At 40.1% G+C, this 15,875-nt stretch overlaps 1 long non-coding RNA gene across 2 annotated transcripts in view; it reads left to right on the forward strand.

Moving 5' to 3' along the window:
* Nucleotides 1-13,999, forward strand: part of LOC121926504 — a 55,157-nt gene extending 41,158 nt beyond the window's left edge. Inside the window, exons 2-4 of one of the 2 annotated variants that reach the window (XR_006103033.1) lie at nt 6,453-6,579; nt 11,045-11,256; nt 13,531-13,999. This is a non-coding gene — a long non-coding RNA (uncharacterized LOC121926504). The remainder of the gene's footprint in view (nt 1-6,452; nt 6,580-11,044; nt 11,257-13,530) is intronic. The other variant, XR_006103032.1, reaches the window with a different exon arrangement.
* Nucleotides 14,000-15,875: the final 1,876 nt, after the last annotated feature.

The raw sequence follows: 15,875 nt of genomic DNA on the forward strand, positions 1-15,875 counted from the left end.
TGGGAGGTCGCCGTCAACCTGGTCTTTAAGGGCTGTAATAAATTCCTCCCAGAGGACCTGAGTGTACAGGGCGGATTATATGGAAGCAGGCGATCCCTCAGATAGATTGGGCCCAAGCCATGTAGGGCTTTAAAGGTGATAACCAACACCTTGCACCTATGTACTTTTAGCCAGAGGAGATCCGAAAGGGTATGCCTTTGGCGTTCCAAGATGCTTTCTGAGAATCACTCATTAGGCAATCAGCAGCTGTGATAAGGGAGCTAGATATAAGACACCTGGCAGATGCTGAGCTCTCTTGTCAGAGACTATTAGTTCTCATTAGTGAATTCTGCTTGATCTGACTCCTGGCTTCCTAGGCCCTTGACTGCTTTTGAATCCTTGACCTCAGGCCGGACACTTTGACCAACCCTCAGGCACTCTTGACCTCGGACTGGACTGGTAGTATTGCTCTCTGTAACCCTGAATTTTGGACTGCTTGTGGCTTACTCTCTTCAGACTTTGTTTGGCATTGTTGCTGGAGGACTGCTTCTTGGCAGCTCAGCATGTTTACCTTTTGCCCATCAGGCTCTTATCAGCTATGTGAGTGTGTGTTGGCAGCATTCCCGGATACCCCCCAAGAAAAATTTTAAAGTACTTAGGTTTTTTTGGGGGGGGGCCTATATGGCTATGTTCTAGAAGAGTTTGTTCCTGATGTTTTGCCAGCAGCTGTGACTGTCATCTTCAGAGAATGCTGGAATGGAAAACCCACAAAAAACTATGGATGCCTGCTGTGAACACCGTCGATTTTAAAATACATTCAGCACTTTTGTCACTATAATGGGCCTGAACTTTGCCTTGATATTTCTTACTCAATCAGTCTCAAATATCCCCTTTTGGGCAAGGTGTTGGAATGTGTGGTGGCGTCCCAGCTCTAGGGGTTCTTGGGTGAAGTGGATTATCTAGATCCATTTTGGTCTGGCATCAGGCCTGTCTATGAGAAATAGACAGCTTTGGTCGCCTTGGTGGATGACTTACATGGGGGGGGGGGGGTGTCCCTGTTGGTTCTGCTGGATCTCTCAGCAGCTTTTGATACCATTAAGCATGGTATCCTTCTGGGTTGCCTCTTTGAGAAGGGGCTGGGGGAACTGTCTTACAATGGCTTCAGTCCTTCTTGGAGGGGAGCACCTAGAAGGATTTTAATCTAACCCATAGCCAAATGTACACATTCCATACATTTTAGTTGTATTATAAATCTATATCCATTAAGTGTTGTAGTGTAATCATATTCAAATATTTATTCTACTATTTTTAATTTTTAATTTATTTATTTTTGTTTTGGCCGCAGTATTTTGAGATTTAGTAATGTATACTAGTCCATTATGCCTCTCTTTGTCTCATTTGATTTTGGAAGGTAAGCAAGGCCTGGCCTGTAAAGTAATGGGAGACCATTAGGAAATGCCAGGGATACCCAGGTAGCACTGAAGAAATCTTCCCTAAACACCTGAAGAGTCACTGTCAGTCAGAGCTGAGAACACTGACATGGGTGAGCAAATGTTCTCAGACAGAGTAGGACGTTTTCTGTGCTAGTATATTTGTTGTTATCTCATATAGATTTTTTGAAATGTTTTCTTACAGTTGTTGTTGGTGGTTAATTTGTAGCATAGATGTTTTTCTTGAACTTTCATATTTACTGAATTTAGTGTACAGTATATTGAACGTTGTACTCAAATTATTGATAGGGTAGAGAATAGAAGCAACTTATGTTCATGGCTAATACTGATAATGTGATAACAAGATTTTGTTTAAGCAAAATAGCAATTGTTGGTAGATTTCTCTGTCTTGTGTATAGCCTATTTTATTTTCCTTTACTGTGTTAAAACATATTAATGTTAAGGGGGAAATTCCAAGAGATAGTGTGTGTCAAAATATTTCCTAGCTTTTTAAAAATGGCTGATTTGTGTATATTCCTTTTTTACTTTTCTCATTTTGCAATCTGCTCTGTCACTACCAAGCAACATGTTTGAAAGGTATTTTGCACAGCAATTGTTCGAATAAGACCCCCTTTTCCATATTATACCAGTGTTTGATAGCTGCCAACTTGGCAACATGATCGTAAAGCTTTACATCAGAAATATACATCCTTCATTCCATGACTGGATTTTTCAGTGTTGCTAAAGATATTCATATCCTCTTTCCATTCCATATAAAATTTAATGCCATTCTTTTACTATTTTTGCACAACATGTACAGAGATCCTAATCACAGAGGTGCTGGAAAAAGAATTGCTCTGAAATAAAATACATGTTGACTGTATTTATCCAGCCTGGCATGATAAAGAGATCCATTCTGCAAAGTCTCTTTGCAAAAATAATAACTGTCTATAATTGATATTTATCATTCTTTTAGCCTGTAATCTTATACTCACTTAGCTGGCAATAACTCCTTTTGAACTCAGTGGGCTTTTTTTCTGAGCATAGATGTATAGGACTGTATTGGTAAATTCCATAATGGCATATTTATATATAAATAAGTCCCTATTCAGTTATATAATCTGATTTGTGGATTAATTCCTATGATAGGTGCTACATTTTTCAATGCACTCATTTATCTGTTTTAAAAGGTTGATCTTAAACTAGAGACTGCATCCAAATATGAGAGAATGTGTAGTAAGTGAGTATAAAATGCAATATCATACATTCATTTCATAGCTATAGGCAGGGCAGGATATCAGGATTGTGTGATATGAAATCTAGTCCCGAATTTACTAAATTTTTGTTTCAATTATTGTTAAGCACACATAGAAACACATAAAATTGTGTGCACTGGTCAGGAGAAAACATCAGCAGAACTGGGAAGTTACCACTGCATCTTCCATGCACCTTCAAAATGTGCTCTGGATAGTTGGGAAACCTGGAGTAGATCTGCAGGTGGCAACGAGAGCTAAAGGAGGGAAGAAAGAAGGAGAAAAGCCAATTTCATTGGTGAAACAGTTTTTGTGTGTCATTGGATCTTGTTTATTATGTTTCAAAGGTCTAAGTGTATACACTGGGCTGCACAAGCTCGGAGGAAATATTTTGACTCAACTCTTGGGGACCAGGATGCATTAGTGGTGGTTTGGCAGGGGCAAAAATCAATTCCTGGTTTTGGAAAACCACTTCCAGGCTTCTGAGAGAGATTACTCCCCCCTTCCTTCCCTCCCTCCCCTCCTTCTTTTGCTAGGGTCTAGGGAGTTTGAGGACCCCAAAACATGTACAACATTTGACCCATTTCTGTTTTAAATTATTATAGGCATTGACAAGTATTATTAAAGAATTTACTGCACTGCCCTTTTCCCCAAGCTAAGTGCAGGCTGAAGCCTTTTAAAAATGGATTTTATTGCACATCTCCATGCCCAGTCAGGAGGCATCCCATACCCAATCTGGATTTCTTCTCTACTGTGCAAAGAATGGGATTTGCTCATGCCTGCCTCGGGGGGGAAAGGGCAGTATGATAAACTAAAAGTCTTTAAGGATCTGGTGGGTCATTCAGTTATGAAAGAGCAAGAAATGTATGAGAAAAGAAAATGGCATTCCAAAGTCCATATTAGGATGGTACCCAGGGGTGTAGCTGATGGGGCAGAGGAAATAAAGGTGTTGTGCCCCAGTAAGAATTCTGCTGTCCCCCCCATGACATGTTCTTTTAGGTGCTCTCCAGTCTTCCCCTAAGGGGCAGCATGCAGTCGTCCCTTTACTGGCCAGATTGGGGCTGCAGCACCCTCACACCATGGCCCCGATTCGGTCTCTGGGGAGCACAAAAGGAGCTGCAAAACCCAGCTCCTTTTTGCACCCTCCAAGGGGTGCCATACCCATGATGGTGCAGCTTTATGATGCCCCTTTGGCGTTGTGGATTCAGCGCTGGAGGTGCATCATGATGGCGCGCGCCCTGTGGACCAGTGTGTGCCAAAATGGCACCACGGGGCGGAGTTAGGGCATCCAGCATGAGGATGCTGCACCCTGACTCACCCACAGGCCAGCACAAAGTGTCAGTCAGTATAGGCCCCAAGTCTCCAAATTTCTAGCATTCCAGTAACTTAAAACTTCAATTGTGCCTTTCAAAGAAAAGGGATATACAAATATTACTAAGAGAATACAACCACAGCAAATATAAAAGTCCTAGGTGTGAACAATATTCAGTATCTCACACTGTACAATATTAGAAATTTGGGGACTAATAGAAAATTTCATGGGGGGGAGGCACAATGCTTAAGTGGGGAGAATGCCCTCTACATGAGGGGGGATTTCCCCTGGTAAATCTACACCTGATAGTGCCTTCATTAGGCCAACTTGGAAGTCACAAAATAGTGATCAAACATTTTAGTTCCTATATCACTTTGTCAAATGCTTTCATTAGTGAAAAGTAAAGCCAAGAGGAAAGAAATGGTTGAGTTCTAAATAACTGGGTTCTTCCTTTATCATCAGAAGAAAATGTAGGAGAAAGCATCAGACATTTAAATGGGCTCTGCTAGGTCCTTTGATTGATTCATGTTATCACAAGAATTGTTTTGAAGAAGAAACAAATATGCAATGGTTCATTCCCAACTTTTGAAAATGTCCAGCTAGTACTTAGAACTGTCTCTGTCCTTAGGTTATTGTGTGGGTGAAACACATATCGTGTATACTTGTATACAAGTCAATCTCATGTTTAAGTTGAGGGAAGGTTTCAGGGTCAAAATCATGAATTTTGATATGACCCGTGAATAAATCAAGGGTAAAACTTAGGAGGTTATAACGAAGGATGGAAAGGGGAAAATACCACTTCCATCCCTCTTTCTCCTTCTGTGGGCCTCTCCCCACCACCTAATACCAATTCTCAGGTGCTGAAGGAGAGGTTTTTAACATCGGATTGAAAAGGGAAACAAGTAATATTAAATGAGGTGTTTTTCTTCCCTGGGAAGAGGAGGCTTGCAAATTGGACTGGGAACCTCTTTCACACACACATACAGAAAAATAAGTGTCTCAAGGCACCAAGAGTGGGGCTTCTGGTTTGCTTGTTTTAGGAGCTTCCTAAGCATTACCAGTTATTGACCCATATATAAATTGACCCAGGCTTTTAGGGTCAATTTTGGGGCATAGATTTCTTAATTTATAGTCAGGTATGTGCAGTAAGTAAAGAGAAATTGGACAGTTTATGTGTTATCAGAGATGAATAACCATTTAAAATTATTGTGGTTCCCAGTCTTTTCCATAGGCCCATTTCCTCTTTCAGTGTGCAGTTTTGCATAATAGATCAAACAAATAATAGGGAGAAGATGGGCTTTATTGAAAATATTCACAGACCATTAGATAAAGCGCAACAAGACTGAGTGTAACCACAAAATAATGTGGGTAAGTCTAGGTTACCACAAAAACACAGAGAAAAATGCAACCAGCAGCTACTCCCCAGGACAGTATGAAAAAATATTCATTGAGCAACTACTGAGATGTTTAAAACAACAGAGCACTTTCCCAGAGGGGACTTTAACTGTCCAAACATCTGTTGAATGGCAAATAAAGCTATTGTAAATATGGATCAGCAAATAGATTCATGGCCCAAAAACAGAACCCTGAAAAAGAAATCCTGGCTCCTGTTGAGGGCTTATTGTGTAGTCAGATAGTGCTACAACATGAGCAACAAAACTATTTGGGACCTTTTTTTTAATGGTAGCCAGAGGGGCTGAAAACATATCTCATTAAATACCGAAGTGAGAATCATCCATGCCACAGTAATTCCAATTTCTATGTATGGTTGTGAAATCTAGACAGTAAAAAAATCAGACAGGATCAGCTCATTTGAAATGTGATGCTGGAGGAGAGGTCTGTGGATACCATGGACTGTCATAAACACAAATATGAGCAAGAGCAACACAACCCTGAACTCTACAAATTATGAAAGTAAGGCTGTTGTACTTTGAACATATTTGGATGACATGGCTCATTGAAAAAGATAATAAAGCTCAGTAAAGAAGGCAACAGTAGGAAAAGAGCAAGACCATAATACAAATATATTGATTCGATCAAAAAAAGCCACAGCCCCGAGGAGATTATCACATTAGCTTCAGTGCCAGGATAGACCCAGGATGTAACATTCTTAAGGTGGATCTTATCTCATTTACCCATCGCCGAGCAACATGCAGCCCGTATGCAATCAGGGCTTCTCCCACATCTTTTCAAGAATGGGAAAATCCCGTTCTTCAAAAGCTGCAAGAGAAGCCCAGGTTGTATACAGGCTGCATACTGCTCAGTGATGGGTGAATGCAATAAGATCTGCCTTAAGAAAATTATATCCCAGGTCTATCCCAGCTGTGAATCTAATGCAATAATTTCCTAAATCTGTAAGATCTGCATCTACATTGCAGGATAAATGCAGTTTGACACGAATTTAACTGCCATGGCTCAATGCTATGGAAATCTGAGATTTGTAGTTTTGAGAAATATTTAGACTTCTCTGTCTTACAGCTATGGTGCCACAGCAAGGTACAAATTCCAGGATTTCATAGGATGGAGCCAGGAGAGTTAAAGAAGGTGCTGTTAATGACTGGAGCTCTTGGAAGTCTCTCATTCATAGGATCAGCAGAAGTCAAAGGTGGGTTGATGGCGAATGACAATGGTATTTACTACTGCTACTAATAATTGAAAATATAAGTTAGCTTCTTTAATTCAATATGCAAAACAAATGCATGGTTTTTGTAACCTGGGTTGCTGTTAATCTGTAACAGTATTTGGGAAGCCTTTCTTATTTGGTATCCTGTAGAGTTGGAGAGGGTGGGCAGTACATGAGATTTTTAAAAGATGTGGATGTAAGAAAGGTTTGCTGATCTAGCCCAGCCTGTTTCTTTCCTTCCCAGTAACATTCTAAACACCAGGCAATATATTTGGTATTTTATAAAGTCCCACAAAATAATAACATACTACTTCTTGAAGTCTGGATTGTTATGTAGCCTAAACAGCAGCATCTATACACGAGAAAAGTATTTGAAGTTTGGGAGAACCTGGACAGAAAATGCTGTTTTTGGCACAACATACCCCCTGCAAATGTAGTGCAGAATAAGTCCTGAACTGTGAACATGTGAACACACAAGAAGAAAATTGCTAAAAATTACTCACTGCCTCCTTTCAGAAGAACACTAGTGAAGAATCAATTTCCTACTTGTTTGCAATTTGAGGTAAGGTCTGAGGAGCAGCCTGAAGTGGATTGGAGAGGATTCCTGTGTGTGCTGTCAAAAACTGGCTGTTGTAAAGTAGGAATGTCCATTCACAACATGTCTGCTATGGTGTGTACAGCCAATCACAAATATTATAGCAAAGAACAAGCCAGAAGTGAGATTCAGACCACTACTTTAAATCCACATTTCTCTCTCTCTCAGGATCACACCTATAAATCTCCTCCCTCTGCCCATTTCCCCATTTTCTCAGCTCCCCCAAATTTTCCATACCCTCCATATTTCAATTACCTACATGCTCTTCTTGTAGAATGTGTATTTGTTCCCTTTCTAGATTACCCCTTAACTAAAAATCCCTGTTATACAGTGATTATAGGTGTTGGGCTGAGACTTGGGTGATCCACAGTAAAGTTCACACTGAGCTATGAAAACTCAAAGGAGGATTTGAGCCAGCATCTCTCTGGATGCACCTACACTTTAGAAATAACACCATTTAACACCACATTAAGTGCTGTAACACCATTCTATGGAATCCTGGGATTTGTAGTTTAAATGTCTTTAGCCCTCTCTGCCAAAGCATGCTGGTGCCTCACAAAACTACAAATCCCATGATACTGTATGATGGAGCCATGGCAGTTAAAGTGCTGTAAGACTATTTTTGCAATACAGATGCAGTCTCTCTCTCATCCTATCTCATCACAGATTACAGTGGGATCTTGGTATCCACTAAGGTGTGGTTCCAAGAGCCCTTAGGGATACCAAAATCCATGGATGCTCAAGTCACATTAAATACAATGGCATAGTAAAATGGTGTTCCTCGTATAAAATGGCAAAAGCAAGGTTTGCTTTTTGGAATGTGTATTTTTTAAAAAATATTTTCATACTGTGGATGCTTGAATCTATGGATAAATAATGAATAAGTATTAAGTATTATTATTATAAAGAATCTGTGGGTATGGAGGGCCAACTGTATTTTGTGGGGGTGGGAGGAGGAGGAGATCTATGTATATTACCAAGCAATTATTGAAAACAAGACAGAATAAAAATGTCTTTAATTAATAATATCTTCATTTCTTTCTCTCATGCTATCTTGTATGCACATAGCTCTCACACATCCAGATTCATCCAGCCAGCAGCCATACTCTTCTGTTACACAAACATATACACATCCACTCACCCTCACCACTCCAACTTTCCTCAACCCACTCTGACACCAGATCCTCCCTAGATCTTTCCATTAACTTCCTTTCCCAGGTCACTCTACAGCTTTTCCCAATACACTCTCAAGTGTAAAGGAAACTCTGGCGCGTTACAGGTATATCCAGCCCTTTCCCTGCTGTATCGGGGCCTCAGCTGCCACAACGGCAGCCTCCGAGGTCCTGATCCGCCGCTTTCCAGGCTGCGGGGAAGCAGCAAAAGACCGCTTCCCCGCGGCCTGGAAAGGGGTGTCCTTGGGGCTTCATGCCCCAAGGACACCCGATGGCGGCGGGGAGGAGGAAAAAGGGGCCACTCGGCCCCTTTCTCCCTTGCGTCCCTGGTGCAGCCGTCTAAAGGCTGCGCCAGGGAGGCAAACCTCAGAAGGAGCTCTGTTTCAGAGCTCCTTCTCGTGCTGCGGAAAGGGCGCTCTAGGCGCCCTTGTGCGGCGCAACAACATCACGTCTGTGCCGCCTCATTTGGAGGCGGCGCAGTGGTGACGTAATGGCGGCCCCCGTGTGGAACGGGCGCCGCCATTTTGTATGGACTGGGTCCGTAGTAGGGTTAGGCATCAAGAAGTGACACCCCTATTACGGACCCAGTCTGTACTATTAGGCCCGTCTGTAATGGGCCTCTGAAGGATAGAGTTTGGGGATGAACATGGTTGATCCCTGCTTGATTAGGCTGACTAGTTCTACCTGGTCTCAAGTGAACAGGAGTAGAACAGATGTTGTGGACTGAGACAGCAGAAAAGTAAGGTGGTGTTGAGGACAGTCCTCATACTGTATAGTCAGACAAAAGTCTGAGCAAGGCTCTGCAAATACTAGGAATCGATCTTGAGGCTTTTTGTAGGGAACGTGTGATGTATGTGCACTGAAATATGAACAACTCAGCTGAAATTCTTGGAAAGATTCAGAAGGAAAATCGGACAAATAATATGTATCATTAAGTATCAATAGGGGTATAAATGTGGAACATTTGCTAGATGCATATGTGGAGGGATATACATATAGATATAGTACTTCTCTCTCTCTCTCTCTCTCTCTGTGTGTGTGTGTGTGTGTGTGCGGGCGTAAGTATGACTATAGCTGGAGCTGCAGATAGATGATACATACAGTAAATATATAATTTTTCCTAACACAGCTAAATGAATTCTGTCATATTTCTCCTTTGAGCCTTCCCACAAAGGTGGTTTCAAGTCAACAAGGGAGGGAATGGGAAAGTGCCTTTTAAGGTATTACTACATTACTTTTCAGTCTGTAGGGAACACTTACTGGGTTTTGCTATTGTATTTCCATTTAGAGAAATATTTACATGTGCAGAAAAAAGTGCTCTCCAGCCTCACAGATAAGAACACTAATATAACCACTTATACTGTATATTTATGCACGTATTTTGGAGAGGAAGAAAGCACTTGTCTATTATACTCAGGGTAAAAGTAAATACAGAGGGATCCCAAGTGTATGCATTTTATTTTGTTTTATTTATATGAAGTATGGGCCCTCTTCAGCTTGTCAACAGTATCCAGAATGAGATTTAAACTTGCTTTCTACAACTGTAGGAATTGTCTCAAAGTCAAAGAATGTAGGCTGCAATCCACTTATCTGGGAGTAAATGCCACTGAACTCCATGGGATTTAATTCTGCATAGACATGGCTTGATTTCTATGCTAGGTACTTAATTTAAACACAATGGCCTTAAGTCAGTGATTGCATGCACATTTGAGACTGTGTGAAGAATGCAGGGCTTTTGCCCATTCATTTTTTGCAGTGTTGCCTAAACATCATGTTATAACCTGTTTTTTAAACTTGGAAGATGCAGCAAAAGACAAAAAAGAAGCAGAATCAACAGTGTACACACAGATCTATCATGTGTGTATCAACCAGCTGGTGGTGCTAATCACCTCGGTTCAGCAGCTCTAATAGGCCCCCATAAGTGCAAAGGCTTCCCATACTTTTGAATGATGATGGTATATGGATAGGCATATCACTTCTATTTCCAGCCCTTGATTCACATATGTTTATCTATAAATCATGAATATGAATAGAGTGGTATGTTCAGTCCTCTTTCTGTATTAATCTACAAGTTTTAGAAAATCAACAGAAAATTGAAATCTGGCTTCTAAATGTATTTCCTTCAAATGTATTCCACACGTGTAGGATTACATCTGCAACCATTTTATCTGAAAATACTGTAGATGTTGTTGCAGTTCTGCCTTATGGTGACCTTAAGGTGAACCCCTCCTGGGGTTTTCTTGGCAAGAAGCTGAGAGAGTGTGACTTGCCCAAGATTATCCAATTCCCTCAGCCAAATGACATATTGTCATTTTAAAACATTTTCTTATTCATTTTAATCTGAGAACTGTGCCAGATTATTTGAGGAATGTGAAAGTTGTTGGATAATTAAGTTCTAGTCTGTTTATTCATCCATGAAATGTAAATTCATGTTGGAATTTGCAAAAATCAAACAGCTTGCTCTCTAGGTTGACTTGCTCTACACCATCCTCATCAAAGACAGCATGGTTCTCTGACTGCCTAACGCTTTCTAACCTTTCCACTTTGGGAAGCAATATTTTCCTTCCACCATTTATGCAAAATCTGTCTTTGTCACTGGAGGCCACCCTACATTCCCTGGATGTTTAAAAAGCCATGGCATCAATGTTAACCATACTCTGTGATTCTGTTGCTCTCCTAGGTTTCTGATTGTTATGATGGATCCTGTTGGGCCTCTCAGCCTCCTCAGATTTACCAAGTATGTCATGTCTGTGATGTACCTGTTGATGTATCTGCCATCACCTCCTTTGTAGCCAACCTACTTGGATAAATCTCTCCTGCATGCCATTCTATGAGAGATTCCCATTCAAGAACTTTACAGAGTGGTCATCTATGTTCGGCCCTTGGTATTTAGTAAGTACAACAAACAGCTTCATTTATATACCGCTTCATACAGAACTAATAGTGTCTAAGCAGTTTACAACTGTAAGCTAATTGCCCCCAACAATCTGGGTACTCATTTTAGCAATCTTAGAAGGATGCAAGCCTGAGTTGAGCTTGAGCCCTTTTGCTGGGATTGAACTCGCAACCTTATGGTTTGTGAGTGATTGGCTGCAGTACAGGCATTTAACCACTATGCCACCAGAGCTCCTGGCTGGTCACGAAGCACACAAAAAAAGGTGTTGTATGTGAACTGGCTGTTATTTCATCTCATCTCTTTCAATGCCTGTCCAGTTTTGGTAAAACAATGGGAGATGTTGGATGACATCAGGTTTTGAACCAATCAGGCCACTAGGGAGAGTATTCCATAACTAGAGTGCCACATCAGAGAAGGCCCTTGCCTTAATTGGCTCTAGAACATTCTGAACACTACACTGTATAGGGTCAGAATCCATATGTGCAAGTACAGAGATGGCCACTCAAAGGTTACCGAGAATTAACCTGCCCTTCCATTGTTTGTACACATTACAAATACAGTTGGCACTCTGTATCCATGGATTCTGCATCCACTAATTCAACCACCCATGGCTTGAAAATATCCCTCCCTCCAAATAAATAAATAAACAAACATCCAAAAGGCAAACCTTGATTTTGCCATTTTGTATAAGGGATACCATTTTACTATGCCATTGCATATAATGGGACCTGAGCATCCATAGATTCGGGTATCTAAGTGGGATCTTGGCTACCAAGGGCCCACTGTAATTGCATAACCTTAAGAGATGGGTCAGTAAAATGAAGGAAACCAAACTGTGGACAAGATTTTTGACTGAAACGACAGCTGTAGTTCTCTGACTATACATGTAAACTCAGCAAATCCCATTAATTGTAATAGGCCTGATGTTGTAAAGATTTGGAGTCTTATTTACATATTTAAAAAACCAAATAAAAAACTTATACTCCTTGTTGAGTGATCCAAAGTGGAGCAGGGAGCTGCCTCATGTGCGACTGTCAAATTAGACACACATCTTGTCCACAGACTGCTTGTGAAACTACACAGCCTGTTCTGTTGAAACAAAGACATGTGAATCATGGTTAAGTACCAATGAAGTCATAGAGACATAACTCTATGCTCAGGTCCCTTTTTGATTTCAGTGGCTCTCCAACTTTCTCTGGTGAACACTTAATAGGATTCACAGGGGTGTTACTGGCTTCACTGTTACAATTACTGTGGTGTGAGTCATAATTCGGGAGGATTTGATCCTCTGCTTTGTCAAGGAGTGATTCTCACATGAACTGGCAGGATCATAATTATATGCAACAATAATTCCCCACCACATTGATGCTCCATTCATAAATACAGCATGAATGTATTGGAGCCCCTGTGTATAATACTCAGGAGCAACCAGTGTAATGCAGTGAAGAATAGTTGAGAATGAAAATGCACAGAGTTTAATCTTTTTAGCTGAAGAGTTCTGTTAGTCTGATTCCTTTGGCATCCACCATATCCACAAATCATTTTTGGTCTTCTTATCTTTCTGGTCTTCTCCAATTTAGCCTTAGATTTTAAAAAGGCTTAGGCCGTGTTTGGTTAGTTGTGGTATTCATAGTACAGGGAAAGGATTTCTGTTCCTTTTGTCGATGTGTAAAGGCTCCAAACATCTGCAGCTAGAGCCCAGCAGCTTAACAGAATCATCCCTGCCCTGACCGCATAATTGTTAAATTGTGCATGCAAAATGGCTTCAGGATATTCTGTGCCTCTTCCAGCAGGTTATCAGGGAAAACCTGCCAGAAAACACTGCAGTGTTTATATATCCTTTAGGTTAGGAACTCAAAGGTCAATAGTTGCCAAAAGCATTTTTGCTGGATAACTACTACTTTTCTCAAGCTTTGCAACCTGCCTGAGCAGTGATCCTTATCATTCACACACACACACATGCTTTGTAGACCTTTATAGTGTGACCAAGCAATTTTGGTTTACTCAGGTATTCTGTTCCTGTTTGGGGTACAATTAATCATGATGATTAATTAGCTGTACAAGTGGGTATTACATGTGGCTACAGCATGTCACATAACATTACTGGTGTATTTCTTTTGGCAAAAACTCTCCCAGTGGAATGCCACTCACATATTTTTATATATAATAACACAAAAATATAATTGCTTTTTGTGAGCCTTAATGATTGCAGCATTTCTATAGTGTATATTGGTTGTAGTTTTTGCTATAAACAAGACTTGTTGCTTCAGAAGGATCAATAGAAGATGTTTGAACCTTCTCAGATTCTCAGCTTGTGCCATCAGGGGCTATTGAATTGTACAGAAAGACAGCAATAGGACTATACTGAATTATACAAATGGAGAGTTCATGCCACCCTGACTTAATGGATCCCCAAAGTATGATTAATCTTACTGCTATTGTTGTTGTTGTCATGATGAAGCTGCATGAAATTTAAGATCGTCAGTGGAGGCCCTGTTGTGTGCCTCTTCACATTGAAAGAGTAAGTTGGTAAGGGCATATGATAGGACTTTCTCTGTAGTGGCACCTTAATAGCTGAAACATCCCTGGCTGCATCCCTCTTGAGTTTCTAACAGGCACCTCAGACTATTATTGCATGTGGCCTTAGAGCTTAAAGAGCAGAATGTATTAACATTTGTTTGACTACAGAAGCCAGTGTGGTGTAATAGTTTGAACATTGGACTGTGACTCTGGAAACCAAGGTCTGAATATCTTCTCAACCATGGAAACCCACTGACCTTGGGCAAGGCACTCTTTCAGCCTCAGAGGAAGATAAAGTCAAACCCTCTCTGAACAAATCTTGCCAAGAAAACCCTGTGACACATTTGCCTTAAGATCACCATGAGTCAGAAACAACTAGAAGGTACACAACAACAACAACAACAATTTGATTGAAGTACGTGTGTGTTTTTTAAAATGATTTTTCAATAATTTGTTTTAGTCTGTTTTTAAATAATGTTCTTATCTGTTTGCATTTAATGTTTTATATAATGTTTTTATCTGTTTATATTGCCTTGGTGCCCCCTAATAGGCAGAGAGATGATAAATAAACACAGCAAATACTTTATAGCAAAAGTGTGTCTAGACTGCTTTTCTGCCTCTCAGAATGCTCAAAGTGATTTAAATCAGTAACACTTATCCTATTACAGTACTAGTATTAATAGGCTATTACATTATTCAAAAATGAAGGGAAATGATGGGACAATTCCATGTCATTAACAGGACAATGATGAGGTCATTTCAACGTCTTTTGTGCAATCGTGGACAATTGCACGTCACGGATGGGATAATGTCCAGATAAGAACGACGTTGTTTGAAAGTCTTTCATCAGTCACACAATAAAGACGAAGAAAGAACAGGACAAGGATATCCTTTTCCCCATGTGATAATCTCCATAACATCATCCAGTGAGAATATTTCATGCCTAACAAGTTTTCACCAATATTTAATAACTGGGCATGGAGATGCCAATGTCCCTTGCAATTTTGTTGATTAGGATCAATAAGGGTGTGTGTGTGTGTACATGCAGGTGTACACATACACATATATGGTTTCTATAATAAAGTATTTAAGGCATTAATGGAAAACCTCCTGCTTCCAAAAGTTTCAGGACTCCCATCAATTCCTGCCACAATGGCCATGGCTAAGGTTGATAGTATTTATAGCTCAACATCTGGAAGAGCAAAGAATTTCACCTCTGCTCTAAGATGCCAACACACATGATGACCTTCTGTTACTGTACACCATATTCTTCTGGGCTAAGATCCAGTGAACTACTTTGAATGTAGCTAGTGGGAATTTATTCTTCCCAAATATCCTAAAGTCACCATATCCCACCTAATCTTGGAAGCTAAGCAAGGTCAGACCTGGCTAGTACTTGCATGGGTGGCTGCCAAAAAATATGAGGTGCAGTGGCAATATTTCAGAGGAAGAAACTGGCAAAACTTCAACTGAGTTCTCCTTGCCCAAGGAAACTCTATGAAGTTCATGGGATCACCATAAATCAGCAGTCAACATGAATGTACATACAGACATACATAAGGTGGGGATTTATTTTCTTTTATTAGTATGCACATGCATGCAGGTGCGCGCGCACGCACACACACCAAGGTTATATCCCCAAACTGAAAATTTCCTCTGTTTCAAAATGATTTGCAATGTGGTACTGGGGCTTGTTATTGAAATAGCTAAATAAATAAATAGTAGAATAGATTAGATTAGATTACAATAGAATAGAATAGAATAGAATAGAATAGATGAAAGCCCCCCCCCCAATTTCCCTTTTCCTAAATTCACAGATAATAAGTTGTATATCTTTTATATCTTTTCTAAATTTTCAACGAAATCTAGAACATTATTATCATACCACTGGAATTACTGAAGAAGACAAAATACCTTCACATATCAAAAAGCTGATTTTTAAAAAATGTATACCAATGAAACTTTCATTTCAAAATTACTGAAATTACTAGAATTTATGTGTCTCATATGTATTCATACTAAAGAACATGTAGCACTGCCAGATTTTTAACTACAATGTGAACATAATTTTTAACTTTTAAAGTCATTCTCGCAG

Source organism: Sceloporus undulatus, chromosome 3 (genome assembly GCF_019175285.1).
Source record: "Sceloporus undulatus isolate JIND9_A2432 ecotype Alabama chromosome 3, SceUnd_v1.1, whole genome shotgun sequence".
Taxonomy (NCBI): Eukaryota; Metazoa; Chordata; class Lepidosauria; order Squamata; family Phrynosomatidae; genus Sceloporus; species Sceloporus undulatus.